Source organism: Phyllostomus discolor, chromosome 7, assembly GCF_004126475.2.
Source record: "Phyllostomus discolor isolate MPI-MPIP mPhyDis1 chromosome 7, mPhyDis1.pri.v3, whole genome shotgun sequence".
In the NCBI taxonomy this organism is placed as follows: Eukaryota; Metazoa; Chordata; class Mammalia; order Chiroptera; family Phyllostomidae; genus Phyllostomus; species Phyllostomus discolor.
In genome coordinates, this window is record NC_040909.2 from 1,952,933 (window position 1) to 1,967,452 (window position 14,520).

At 61.8% G+C, this 14,520-nt stretch overlaps 1 protein-coding gene across 1 annotated transcript in view; it reads left to right on the forward strand.

The window, feature by feature from the left end:
* The first annotated feature begins 1,469 nt into the window (after positions 1 to 1,469).
* The window catches only part of CNTN4 (contactin 4), a 249,765-nt gene continuing 236,714 nt past the window's right edge, over positions 1,470 to 14,520 (forward strand). Inside the window, 1 exon segment of the mRNA XM_036030242.1 lies at positions 1,470 to 1,629. The gene's annotated coding sequence lies outside the window, so the exon portion shown is untranslated.

Below are 14,520 nucleotides of genomic sequence, written 5' to 3' on the forward strand. Positions count from 1 at the left end.
TTTATGGGATACTTGGAGTCACCGCGCAGCATCCGATAGAGTTTATGCGCCCTAACTGTTATCGGTGTCACTGCTCCCCACGAGTGAATATTCCGTTTCCCTGCAGTTCTGAGCATTTGGAATTTATCCTGCAGCGCCCAGGACTATTCTAAACCCAGTAGGACGTTAGTCTCTCGGAAGACGAGGCAAAAAGTCGGGGCATTTCGATGATTGTCAGTAATTATGTCGAGAAGGATTACCCACAAGCAAGACGCCAGTGAAATGGGCTGACTTAGGGCAGTGGCTTGTCCTTCACGCCAGCAGAAGCCAGTGGGACAGAACACGGTCACACAGTCACGCGGGGACGGAAGGCCACGGTCAGGCTGGGTTTCCGTCGTCCACATGCCGGCTTTCCGAGCGGCCCGCGCGCCCTCCCAGGTGGGAGCCGCAGCTGTCCACCGGGCCGCCGCGTGCCCCAAATATAAGGTCATACACCTGCGTCTTTAGACGCCGTGTCTGTGGCACTGATCTCCTGCCTGGTCAGAAAAACAAAAGGCTTTTGTTAGTCCACCATCGTTATCATTTCCTCCTCACTCTGCACCTGTAGTCTCGAGAACGAAATTATCCGGAGATGCCTGAGGTGTCCACCCCGCACAGAGTCCAAACTGGGGAGTCCGCGCCGTCCACACGCCAGACGGACCCTCCGCCCGTCACCCGCAGGCCTGGTGCAGAGGTCAGCGAGGCGTCCTTGGTTCCAGAAGGTGACTTCTCCCTGTCTTCCTCACAGCAGAGGAGAACGGTGACATTAACGGGTACGCAGGTCCCCCCCGAGCTTCACTCCGAGATGCTGAACGCCCACCCGCTTCAGAGGAGCTGCGGGATTTTTGAGATGGGGGCGTGCGTCTCTCCCGTGGGTGGCTGAGGGGACTGCCTGGGAGACAGTTTGACCGAGAATACTATCCGTCGTGCACCCGCACGCCGCCACCAGCTCACGCAGCCCCGGCAGCTGAGGACGGGGAGAAGCTCGGGGCCCCTCGGGGTCTGTTTTTCCTGCGGACGCAGTGCCCGCACTGGGAGGGCGTCTTGGAACAAACACAGACGGTCCGTGGGAAAGGAGGGGGCGGAGGGAGAGGTCGGGTGTCACGGCGAGCGTCTCTGTGGGCCTCAGGGAAAGGGCCCTGAGCTGCGTGGGGAGCATTCGGCCGATGGAGGGCGACACGGGCCCCCCGGAGAAGCCGACCATGTCTGCACCTCCTTCTAAGGGTGTCTGTTTCGTGATCAGCCGGAGGGCGGACCGCGGCTGCTTTGCCCGCACCCCGGGTCGCAGCGCGGTTGCGTGGGGTTGCATCATGCTGCCTGACGCCACTCCTTTGGGTCCGCGCTTGGGGTGGAAGCCGAGGTCTCGCGGGCCCCGCCGGTGGCTCTCTCTCTCTTGCAGCAGCAGCAGGCGGGCCGCTGAGAGCGCAGTGGTGTGTGGCCGGGCTGTGCGGCCGCAGAGCAGAGGGCCAGCGGGCGAGGGGAGGCCAGGCCCGTCCTGCTGCCGGTGCCAGGCGCCCGAGTCGCTGCCCGCTGCCGTGCCCGGAGCCCCGGTCCCAGGAGAAGGAGCGGCGTCTCCATGCGACGCGCCCACCGCCCACGGGACTTCTGAACGTGAGCCTCTTTAAACATGACCTGCTTGTGTGTTTAATAAGGGGGCCGGTTCCGTCAATACTGCAGCTCAACAGCATTGTAGCGGGTCACAGCGTGTTCAGGGACCTCGACAAGGAAAAGTAGACTTTTGTGTGACATTTTGTGTGTTTAATTGTTTTGATCCAAGCTTTATTAATTTACACGCAGCACCGGCATCCATTTCTGTGTATTTGCCTGAGTGCAGAGGAGAGAGAGATGAAAGAATAGAGCGAGGAGAGAGGAAATACTTTCTAACAATAAAATCGGGCTGCCAAGCAACTCCTTTGCAGATTGAACTCAGGAGATTAGATTTCCCAAGTCCCTCCTGGCCGGGACTCGAACCCAGGTCTCTGCACCGTGGTCCCCTCCCGCTCCGCACAGCCCCCTCCCGGTGAGGGTGTGTGGGAGATCGCCTGCTTGTACATGTGAACACGTCCGAACTTTGCAGAACCGGCAGCCGCTGCCCTGGCTGCTTGCTGGCCGTGGCAGTTTCGGGGAGCAGCTCTTGGAGGGAGGTGCGGGGCCGAGGCTCGGGGCCTCTCTCCTTGCGCTTCCGTCTCTGGCCTGAAGGAGGGGGCAGCCCGTGAGCCCCCTCCGGAGCCAGGCGGCCACCCGGGGCTCATCCCTCCCTCGTGCGACGGGCCTTGTCACGGCACTGCTTAGGGGTCAGCCTTGCCAGGCACGTGGGTCGGAAGGAGCAGACGCTCCCCCTCGAGCTCCCCCTCCCCCGCCCCCCCACCACAGGCAGGGAGGGGGAGGGTGGGCAGGGCTGACGGTGGCCCAGGCTCTCAGCACCCTCCCCTCGTTAGTCCTGCCACAGGCACCACCGGAGGCGAACTCGGGCCCCGGAGGCGGCTCGCTGCCCGTGACACCACCTACTTCCCATTTGTCACACGCGGTTTTCTGAGGGCGCTGACAGCACCTCCGGAGACACCGGGTGGGGAGCTCATTGGCAGCCAGTGGCAGGCGGCAGGGGCCCCTCCGCCGAGGCGAGCGCGGTGGCCTCCGCAGGGCTGCATCCCTTCGTTCCGAGAGCGCCAGGGGCAAAGCCGGCGCTGAGGGAGGCGGTGTGGGCTCCGAGGCTGGACACCGCCCCCAAAGCTCTTAACGAGCTGGCAGGCACGTCTGACTGCCTCGTGGACACTGAGTCGGGCGTGCGCCCCTGCAGTGCTGAGCTGGGGAGCGAAGGGGGCTGCACGGGGGCCGCCACGTTGCGTGGAGCCTGCACGTGGGTCACTACAGCTGTCGGTGTCCGCGGTGACCGGGGCGAGACACCCCCCGCAGGCTCCGGCCGGCCGCAGGTCATAGCACCGTGCCCCTGGCCAGGCCGGCAACCTCGTGTCTTATTTTCAGCCTCAGCGCCCCGGGAGTAGTTGTTCATCCCGATGAGATCGCCCGGCAACAGGAGCGAGGCTGGGTGTGGAGTAGCAGCGGCCACCTGCCCCCCCCCCCCCCCGCCCCCCGACACCTTTATCTCCTGGATGCGTGGGAAGACTTGAGCATCTCTAACAGTCAGACAGCAGGCCAAGCAGGCCTTCCGGAGGCCGGGTCGTGAGAGGAGGCTTCAGGCCGAGGGAAGGGAGGGAGCCGTGGGGTGGGGGAGGCAGACACTCCGTAACGAGCTGGCCTCCGGCCGGCCATCCTCTGCAAAGAAGGAAGGCGGTGTCTTTCCCCTCCAGAGGCCTGCCTCCCAGCAGCCGGGACGGGACCCGTTTCCCCAAGCACCCATGCAGAGCTCCAGAAGGTTTCTCGTCACCAGGGACTGGGTGCCAGTGTGTCCCAGTCCATGCAAGGGGCCCGGACCACTCACAGCACGGGGCCTTGGGCCACCTCGAAGCCCAGAGGCACTGTGGGGCACAGGTGCTACCCCCCAACCCCCATTAGGGAAGTGGCAAATTGCACCTGCAGGCAGGGGAAGGAGTCAGGGTGTCATCAGTCCTGTGAGGTGTCCCAAACGGCAGTGGCAGGCTCTCTGGGCTGCTGGGCAGGTCCGGATTCTGAGTGGCCTCCATTGCTGTCTGTGGCACGGGCAGGTCAGCAAGCACCTGGCCACGCCTGCACCATGAGGGGGCTGTAGAGGCCTTGGAAATAGGCCCCCCCACTCTGTTAGCACCTTGCTGCCCGCACATCTAAGGAGGTGGGCTGGAAGTCACCAGCGTGCCCCAGGCAGCCATCCAAGGGCACGGGCAGGAGGGGCGTATGGACCCGTGGTGGGATGCACCGGGGTAAGCCCCTGCAGGTGGTGGTCTCAGGCCCCCGTTGCTCTGGGAAACCCTGTGTTTTCTTGTCTGCAGAAAATGAGGGGCTCACGGGCCAGTCTGAAAAACGGGGGGGGGGGGGCCTGTGTAATTCCACCCGAAAGGAGTGCAGCAGCCCCTACTGCGCACCAGACCCCGCTGCGCACCTCACCTGCGCTTTGAAGATGCCGCCGGCCGAAGGCAAAGCCAACACCCGAGTCGGTCGGATTCCGAGGCAGCCTGTCCCGTGAAACCCGCAGACGCCCGTTGAGTGAGCCACCCCCGGCACACGCGGCAGAGGCAGCCCATGTCCAGGCCCCCCCGAGGGAGCCAGCGAGGAATTAGGGGCCTTATGATGCGTCTGGAAGGGGACGGTTAAGCTGTTTGGAAGCTGAAAACGGGGGGGTTTGTTTTACAGTCAGAGGTGGAGAAGACAGCAGGCCGCGTGCGGGAGGCTCGTGCGTGGGCAGCCAGTTGGACTGCGGCGCGGGGGCAGCCGAGGAGGGCCCGGCGCAGTCTGACCCCGGGGTCCGAGGAGGAAGAGGGCGGCGTGGAGACTGCAGCTCCGTCCGTGTCTCGGCCCCTCACTCACCGTGCGTCCCGAGGGTCTCCTGACCCCTGAGGGATGCCTGTGTGCACCTCAGACACGACGGTGCCCCGCTGGAAAGCTCTGTGCCATCTCACAGTGGTTCTGGGCAGTGTGGTTTCTTTTTTTTTTTTTTTAAGATTTTATTTTTACTTATTTTTAGAGAGGGAAGGGAGGGGGAGAAAGAGAAAGAGAAACATCAATGTGCGGTTGCTGGGGGCTGTGGCCTGCAACCCAGGCATGTGCCCTGACTGGGAATCAAACCTGCGATGCTTTGGTTCGCAGCCCAAGCTGAATCCACTGAGCTACAGCAGCCAGGGCCGCAGTGTGGTTTCTGGTCGGTTGGGGGGAGGGGCCGAGGGACGGGCTGGACGTCACTCGAGGTCGATGACTTGTGTTTAGGAGTCATGTGCTTCCCATAGAAGACCCAGGCACACCTGGGGACACTCACAAGTGAGAGAGAGAGGGAGGGAGAGAGAGAGGGAGAGGGAGAGAGGGAGACGGAGAGAGGGGGAGGGAGAGAGAGAGAGGGAGACGGAGAGAGAGAGAGGGAGAGAGAGAGGGAGACGGAGAGAGAGAGAGGGAGACGGAGAGAGGGAGAGGGAGAGAGCAGAGTGCTGGAATCCCCGGGGACCAGCGCTGGGTTTCTGCGTCCCGGCCGCCTCTCCCGAGCCCCAGGGCCTGTGCTGCTCCCGTGGGCTCCCTCTGGGAGTGCCTCGTGGGTTCCCGTCTCCTCCCCTCCCAGCACGTCTAGCTGACTTCCCTTCTGTGGGATCCCTCCGGCCGTTGTCCGGAGAAGAACAGGAACGTGGACAGCGAAGTCCTTCCTCTTGAAACTCTGGTCAAGGGGCCGCCGTGACCAACTGCAACGCCGCTGCGCGTTCATGGTTCTTACCGCAGACACGAAGCACACACACGTGACCGGCTCTGGCTTCTGACATGAGCCCGGCGACACGTAACAGTTCCTCCAGGCGGCCCTGCTGTCCGTCCAAGGGGATGGGTTCCAGCTCCCAGGGAGGCGAGGCCAGGAGCCACAGATGAGTGGCCGTACGTGAAACACGGGGGCAGACGGAAGCCAGCAGAGATGAGGGGAGGAACCACGTGAGGAGCAGGCGTGTGGGCTAGCGCGGCTGGTTCAGAAACGGAGAGAACTCTTATTTCTGCAGATGCAGAGCACCGGAGGTTGCCGTTAAATGAATCATTTCTTCTCGTTTCACTGGTTTCTGTTAAACCCACAGCCAAATGGGTCAACTCTTAACAATTCAGTGTCGAGCATGTGCTCACCAGCCCGGTTGGAGCTGGTTTAATGTTATGGATCTCAGTAAACAGAATAAATAAAAAGCTCATCTCTACTAGGAATCAGAAAAGAAGTACGTGTTTTCTTTAACTCCTGAACTGGAGTAAAAAGTCGTGTCCCCCGGCCGTTCTGTGGCGGGACAGGAGCTGACATCCCCTTCAGGTCTGGGCCACGGCCGCGCCCGGCTCCCGCCCTCGTGGCCAGAAGTGACCTTCGTGATGAGCCATGTCTGCGTCCGGTGTCGTTTCCTTGGGGCCACAGGGACAGGCCCCGTGGTCTTCGGTAAAATCTCCGGTGTGTGGGTGTCGCCGTGAATTGTCCCTCCGCAAGTGACTACTCTCAGACCGCGTGGTTGATGTGTCCAGATCTGTACGCTCTAGTGTGCTGGCTTGAGGCACGTGTTAAATGGTGTCCGACTGCAGTTCCAGGAGGAAAATCCAACCTTACTTTGCAGAGCTGACGTCTCCGTTGAGAACACGCTGCCGGTCAGCTCAGAGCTCGGGGCGACGAGGGGCTGCGGCCCCGCCCCCCGGGTCGTCTCCCGCTGCGTTGGGGCAGCTGCGGCGCACCCCACATCCTGCTCCCCACGCCTCCATCATGCCCCCAGGAGACGTTTGTATTTATGCTCAAGGAGAGAACGAGACATCATGGAGGACTGGGAGGCAGCAACCTTTCCCCGTCGGCGGCCAGGCAGTGAATAGTGTCTATGTTCCAGGGAGCGTGACCGGTGGGTGAGCGGCCACGCAGCCTGGCCCTCGTGTCGTGAGGCGGTCATCCCCGACACGCGCGCCAGCGAGCAAGGCGGTGTGCCCACAAAGCCCTGTGCACAGCAGCTGCCAGTGGGCCGGGGGGGGGGCCCTAGAGGGCCCGCCCTCGCTGTAGGTGACGGACGGGTCCCAGGGTGCGTTCAGAGGCCCTCGGGGAGGGGTTCCGAGGCACGCTGCGCGCAGTGAGTCTGCTCTGGACAGCGTCCCTGCCACCTCGTCGGGGCCGCAGCCTGTCCACCGGGGCCGCGGCCGGTCCACCGGGGCCGCTCAGTTACCCCAGACAGACGCAACCTTGGGATTCTTTTTATCGTGTTAACTTCTAGGGATGCAGGGTCTGGCACAAGTAACACCCCTTTTATTAATAAAAATCTTTCATTACAAAATCAGAAGCATGTAATTCTGCAATATAGCAACCTCACACCCAGGCACACCACAGGGCGTTTCAGGTGAAATGTTCACATTGCTGTCCCTCCCGTGGGAGACATTCCCGTGCCAACCCCACTCAGTGGCCTCCCTTCTGCCAGACCCTGGATGTGAAAATCCATGATTCGGAAGCCAGTTTCCAAACTTACAATTTGAGTATCTCTGTAGGTTATCACATGCACTTCCTTACTGACATCTTTTTAAAGCCCTAAACCCAGTCACAAACTCTTGTGCACAAAGGTAGCCAAGGTTGAGTTCTAATCTCCTTAAGTAGTTCTGAGTAATTTGCTGACTATTCTTGTCTTACATTCTAATTATATTATTCCCTACTGGCAGTTTGAGCTGTTGGACTTCGTTTGTCCCTTAGGGGTTCAGTGCGTTACAGTGTCATTGATTCAGTACACACTGCGTTTTGCCGAGTGTGATGCACACGGGTCTGCCCCAGTTTTGGGGGGGGAAACAAGGGTGTGTGTTGTGTGTTATGTGTGGGTGGTGCTGATTCCGTATCCATGTAAATGCTTTAATTCTTTTATTTATGCTTATGCATTAGAAGTGCAACTCCAGAAAGCAATCACAATATCCGCATGCAAAATAATACCCCGGAATACAATAATTGGTTTTGTTGATCTTGCGACAAAGTTGCAGTGAAAGCAGTTTTGGCCAATTCAGCGAAACGGAACAAAGAGCCTCTATTGTTACCCACAGAGGAAGATGGAGGGTGCCGGCTGTTACCCGCCCGATAAGGTAGAAGAAGCCGGTTGCTGCCCACCCGATAAGGTGGCTGAGGCCGACTTGATGGCCACGTGGTGACCAGCGCAACGGCCTTTCTCTTCCCAGGTGGGAGAAATCACTGGAAAACCCCTTGGAAAATGTCAGGATGGTTTTGTGCACTGCAAGCTTTAAGCTAGAAGTTACTCATGCATGTAGCATGTGTGTGATTTATACAGTGTTTATGTGATTGTATTCTGGCTACTTACTGTAACGTTGCTCAGAAACCCCACTCCTCACAGCGGAGCGGGAAAGTGTGTGTGGTCACTCCCCTGTGGCCAGGGTGGCCACAGAGGGGGGTCCGGTGCAGCGGAGACGGGGAGCAGGGGCATCGGATCCACAGGTGGCCACCCCAGAGCCCAAGAGCAGCCAGCAAAGCAGCATTTCTGGCCCGATCTTTCCCCGGTGCCCCCGGCCACACTCCTCATGGCTGCCACACTCCGTCCTCCTCGGCATTCGAGGTCAGGAAAACGCCGCGTCTCTGGGGAGGGAGGACGCCAGAGCTCACGGATGCGTCCCGGTGACTGTGGCCACCAGCCCCATGTGGTCCCGCCCCTGGAGCTGAGAACGGAGTTCGAGCACCTACAGCCGGACCCGCTGCTGCCGTGGGAAGCCCCAGGCACCTGGCACCCCGAGGATGCTGGGACCCCGATCGTGCTGTTCACGCAGGCCACTCCTCCCGCGCCCGGGGCCACTGTCCCCCACTGAGCGCCGCGGTTCCCCAGCGCTGGGGGTTTCCTGCGGCAGCCTGAGCTGCACCCACGCAGACGCGGGGCACCAGCAGGACGTCGTTTATCCCATTGTTTCCCCCCCACACACACACACACACACACACACTTGAACACGTGTCTTGAAGCTTGTGGCCGCCCCGTAGTGAGGGCTGGTAGGCGGTGACACCGTGTCGGCACGGATGCACGGGAAGGCAGAGACCAGCCTGCCGGTGGGTCTTCCTTTGTCCTCCGCCGCCTCCGCCGTCTGAAGCCACCCCGGCCTCAGGATGTACGTCCAGGCAGGAGGGTTACCGCGCCTTCGCTTACCAGCGGCATGGTGCCCAGACCCCTGGTTTAAGGAGGTTTGACGTTGTGGAAAAATGCACACGCGTGTATCACGCAGCACAACAGCCCTTCCCATTTTCACGTCTTCCTCCCGTGTGTGCGTGGGTCTCACCTTCCGTCACGAGGCGTTCACAGTGATAATCCATAAGACGCTTGGGGTGAACCCGTGTGCCGCATTTTGAGCACACGGGCCCTCCGGTGCTCTGGGTTTGTCTTTCTTCTTTGTTAAGGAGAGCAGGGGGGTGGGGCTCAGTGTTCCCCATGCCTCCAGCTCGCCCTCCAGCAGCCTGACGTGGGCGCAGCGCCCCAGGGTGGCCACGTGGACAGGAGGCCTGCAGCCCCAGGGTCCGGAGTCTGTGCCGCCTCCTCACGCAGCCCTCCCTCCGGCCCGCGGTGTCTTCCGTGAGCGAACGTGGCTGGCCTCGGAACTTCCTCCGGAGACGGTGCGGCAAACCGCGACCACGGCATCCCCGCTGGGGTGGCCTGCGCCTGCTCACTTCACGGGGCGGGGCGTTCCGGTTCTCACAACAACCAGGAGTTTCTGTTCTGTTTAAAGCCTGATCCTCAGCCCAGGGGATGATGGACGGAGCACTAGCTTTTTGGGGATAATTGTGGCCTCGCAGAGAAGTGCCGGCCAGTGGCGCAGCGTCCCCACCTGTCCTTCCCTGTGGCTCCCTGCTGCCCAATTCTTACGTAACCACAGGACCGCGATCAAAGCCGGGACAGGGACATGGGTGCAGTACAGGGTGCTGAGCAGCCGGCCCGGCGTGAGGGTCACCGGTGTCCCACTGACGCCGTTTCTACCTGGGGCCAACTCCGGAGTCCGACACGGGGACAAGCACTCCCCGACCCCCTCCCTGCGGTGGCTGATGGGGCCTTGGTCCTCGCTAGCCTTCCGTTCGCACGTTGGTTGGAAGACACGGGCCAGTCGTGCTTTGGAATCTCTCCCGGCCGCCTGCTGCTCTCCAGGCCACACAGGGGCTGGGCTCGTGGGGGCAGGGGCCACAGGAGGCCAGTGCCCCCTTCGCCCCACTGTGTCCCGGGCTGCACTCGGCCAGTCTGGCCCATCCCTGGGGGCTGGACCACATGGTTGGGGGCATTGGGGAAGCTTCTCCGTGTGAAGTCCCGGCTTCCCCGCCGCCTTAGCTCCAGACAGAGACACGCAAACTTGATTTCCCAGGCACCGTAAACCCCTTCCCTGCCTCAGCGCCTCAGGTCCCCTCCTGCTGGGCGTCGTCACAGGGCACCGGCCCTCGTCCCACCCAGGGTGCGGGGATTCGCACGCCCCTCGGCGAAAGCTGCTGTGTCGCTGGAAGTGCTCCCGCCGCCGCGCTGTCAGCGAGAACGCAAATAGCACGGTTAAAAGTGGGCGCGAGCGCCTGTTCAGTCGCACCCCAGCTGCGGAGACAGCTGTTCTGCATGCGGTGGGCGGGGCCTGGCCCTCGGGGAGCCGCCCGCATGTGCCCCACTCGCACCCGCGCCGGCCGCTGAACGGGCGAGGCGGCCATCCCTCACCGACGAGGCAACAGGAAGCGTCCAAACTGTCCCTCCGGCAGTTCCCGCCGCTGGCCCGTGGGAGGGGACGCCCCGGCCTGTGAACCTCCCTGGGTCCTTGCGCTGCCATGCTCAGTCCCTTCCGTCGTCCGTGTCTGAGGATGTGCCCCCGCCGTGCACAGCGGGCTCCTCCGCAGACGGGGTCGCCGGCCCCCTGCTCCTCTTCCTCTTGGGTCGGCGCTGCTCTGGGCACAGAGACGATGCTCGATGCTCGGGGGGAGTCGGCTTCCTCCAGGGCAAGGGGGGCTGGGGAGGATCCCGGAGTCCCTCCCGACTGGCCCCCCCACTTACTCTCTCCGGGACGGACCCGCAGAGCCGCGGCCCTGCCTCCTGGCATTGTGCTGAGGGTCGGGTCCGCTGCAGAGAGTCTCCGGCCAGTGCTGACAGGCACGGAGCACTCAAGGGGAAGAAGAACAAAACAAGATACTGTTCGGTCGCTTCTCCCTCTCATGCCCTAGACACAGGGTTGGGTGCAAAAGGCAGGAGGGTGGAGGGCAGAGCTGGCTTCCACGGGCCCGTGGGACAGGCGGGAGCCTCCGGTGAGGCCCGCACACGGAGGAAGGGGGTGGAGGGTTGGGAGACAGCCGCACGCGCCCGGCCGTCGGCCCGCAGCCGCGGACCAGAGGGCGGTGACGCCGAGGAGGCCTCTCAGGAAGGCAGCCGTGCCTCCGGCACCCGAGGTCACAGGCACAGAGCCGGACGGGGCCCAGTGCGCCAGCTCCGGGAGACGGCCGGTGCCCGGCGTGGCCGGGGTGCAGCCAAGGCCTGACGTCACGTGGGTGTCCGGGGTGGCGCAGCCCCACTGCGCCCACGGCAGGCCGTGACGGCGGGTCCTGTACTGTCCTCTCACCTTGGGTGGGGGCAGGCCCGTGTCCCCGGCCCCCACTTACCCTGAGAGAGACCACCGAGTCTCCCTGGGCAGCACAGAGCCCGGGTGGCGGTGGGTGCCTGGCACCAGCCCTTTCAGATGCGTCAGCGCCGTCTCCGTGCTCTCCTGAGGGAGGTGGCTGTGTCTCTGGTTCACAGACGGGGAGTGGGTGTCAGCAGTACCTGCTCTGAGCCAGGTCGGGGGTCGGGCACGTGTATTCGTAAAAACAAGACTTGCTCTCCGTTCTGATCCTGAAGACCACAGACACTCCACTCCGCCCCGTGCGCTGCCCAGCCCCCTCGGAGCATGCCGGGCCGACTCCCGGGAGACCAGGCGAGCTCCCCGCGGGCACGCGGTGTCCGTCAAGGTCATCGCCGAGTCCCGTGTCCTTTCCGTGCCTAGGGTTGCGGCGAGCAGCCTGTGGGCGAAGGACCCAGTGAAGCGTCTCACCACGTGTGCCGTTCTGCCCGCGGCCTCACTTCCGCTTCCGATGCAGGAGATACCGCCGATTCGGGCCCGCCGGTGTCCGGCGCGCTGTGCAGGCCCGGGACACACGGCACTCGGTGATGGATGGACTGGTGAGCGTGACTCCCTACCGAGTGCATCCAAGTCGCAGCTCTGAAGCTCACAGGGTTCTTGCCACTTTAAACCCGACACCTAATATATGAGGTACCGGAGCGTTTTGTGCTTACCTTTAGCTCCTCTTTGGTGCAGGTGATTAAAAAATGCCTGTTGCTGTCTCCAGGCACCACGCTCCATTAGCGGTGATTGATGCGGGAGGCCAGCGGGCCCGGCTCCGCAGCGCGCCCGTGGGCAGGGGCGCCGACGCGGCAGAACCGCTGACACCCCGTCCCCTGCGCCAGCAGGGAGGCCAGATGAATCCTTGCTGGAGCCCCCTCCGTCTGTCCCGTGTTGGGGTGCTCTGGACCGAGTCCAGCGGGGTCCCGCGTGCTCCCCCAGGGCGCGGTGTGCTGCGGCAGCCTCATCTCCCGAAGGCGGCTCCTCCCCTCCTCGCCGGGCCCAGGGGCGGAAATCGCCTCCCGGTTCCTCTCTGCGAGCCTGCGGCAGCGCTGTCACTGGACCCGAGAGGCGAGCGAGGCTGACAGAGGCCGGCCGAGCTGCCCAAGGTCAACAGCTAAACGGTAGAGTGGGATTCCGGAGCGGCTCATGTGATTGTAAAGCCGATGTTTCCAACTGCCCGAGGGAAGGCAAAGACATTTTCATTGTACGTGCAAACCAGCTGGATTTTGTTGCGTCTGCCGGAGAAGGTCCCAGGACACATGCGCTTGGACAAAGCAGGAGAGGGGCCACCAGCCAGGAGCCCTGTCTTCCCAGGACAGGGAGGGCCAGGCGCCCTCCTGTCTCCAGCTGCAACCTCCCTCCGTTGTCCCTGCAGGAGGGGAGCGACCTCCCGTGGGAAGGAAGGAGCCTCTGAGAAGCAAGTCTGACTAAGAGGAAAACCCCTCCTTCCCACACACAGCAGTTACCTGTCCTCCCGACACGCGCCGGCGTGGCACCTGCTGGGGGGCTTTTCCTGGAGAAGCTTTCAGGGGTCGTTTTAGGGGGCGATGGGGATGTTTCACATCTTAATCATGATGGTGGTTACATGGCAGCATACGTTTTTGAAATCGCATTAAACTTGACCCTGGAAAGAATCCGTATCTGTGGGTAGAGTATGCCCCAGTGAGTCTGGTGGGAAACGCTCAGAGTTCCGGTGCTTGTCAGCTCCAGCTGAGGGCGATGAACTCAGCCCTTAAAATGAACGTCATATAGTTGTCCATTTCAAAGGGCTGTTTGAAGCCCTGGCTGGCGTAGCTCAGTGGATGGAGCGCAGGCTGGGAACCAAAGCATCGCAAGTTCGATTCCCAGTCAGGGCACATGTCTGGGTTGCAGGCCAGAACCCCAGCAACCGCACATTGATATTTCTCCCTCCCTCTCTCTCTCTCTCTCTCTCTCTCTTCCCTTCCCTCTCTAAAAATAAATAAATAAAATCTTTTAAAAAAAAGGGCTGTTGGAAAGACTGTGGGAGTTGATTTTTAATGAAAGACTGAGTACACAGTAAGTGCCGGGTAAACACACGTTATCATCTCCCCAGTCCTTCCTTATTCTGCTCCGCCAGTCCATTGCCTCCAACATGGATGGTTTAATCGTGGCCTTTTACGTTGCTTGTTAACTACATATGCGAAACCCTCCCAAACATATAAGCCTCGTGTAAGTGGATGATGACACAGTCCACACAAGACGTGTGAGTTTAGCTTTGAATACATACGTGGCTTCTCTGTTTTCAAGTGCACGACTCTAGAAGGCTACTGGCGTCCACTGGTTTTCCCACTGAACCGCAGAGTGTGCGGCATCCCCAGGTTCTAGGTAAACACGTATCCATTCAACCTGGGGACCGCAAGGTGCATTTGACTGGACGCACTGGAAGCCTGGGATGTGACAGACTGCGAGGACACACTTGTGATACATTCTTGAAAGTCTAAGCAGACAGCGGCAAGGGACAGACCGCTAACTCCGGGGGACCCGGGGGCTGCCAGAAGGAAATGGACCTCGGGCAGCGCCAGGTTCTGCTGGACCGTCACTAACGGAACCGAGAGCCAGAACGGGGCGCGGACGGCGGTGGAACCGAGCGGACACGGTGTGTGTGCGTCCGTGCGTCTGCTGCTGGGAGAGGTCGTCCAGGGAGCTGGGTGCTCCTCCTCCTCACAGCAAACCGGGGCAGAGGACCCAGAACCAAGCCGCAGCCGTGCGAGCACATTTCACCCGCCGCCGCTGAGACACACGCCAGAGAAGAAAAGCCGAGCCTTGTTCCCCCGGGGATGCAGCTGCCCACCAGAGTCGGGGCGAGTGCATGGGTGCGTCACCTCTCCCTCCGGTTCCCGTGCGATGAGATACGCTTCCCAGGGCAGCGCGACGAGGGACGGCACGGCGGACACTGGACAGCGGGCAGGCATCTGCGACTCGGGGTTCCGTCTCTGGGAACAGCTGGGTGCACAGAATTTCAGAGCGCTGCATCTCCGATAGTTGTCGGGGGGCACGGGGGTCCAGCCTGGGAGACTGAGGTGTCGCCCACTGACGAGGCTCTGGGGCTGACAAGGGCACACGACTGTGGTTCGTGGGACTGATTACACATCTTCCGAATACCCACCCTCTCTCAGACGCGGTGACGCCCTTCAGGCCTCCAGGGATCCTTGTGGCCGTCTGGCCCCGCCCCCTCTCTTTATGGTGAAGAGACGTGCCCAGCGGGTACCCAGGGGCACGGAGCCGGGAAGCCGGCCGTGGTCTCTGGAATGCCATGCTGTGATGGCGGCGGTCGCA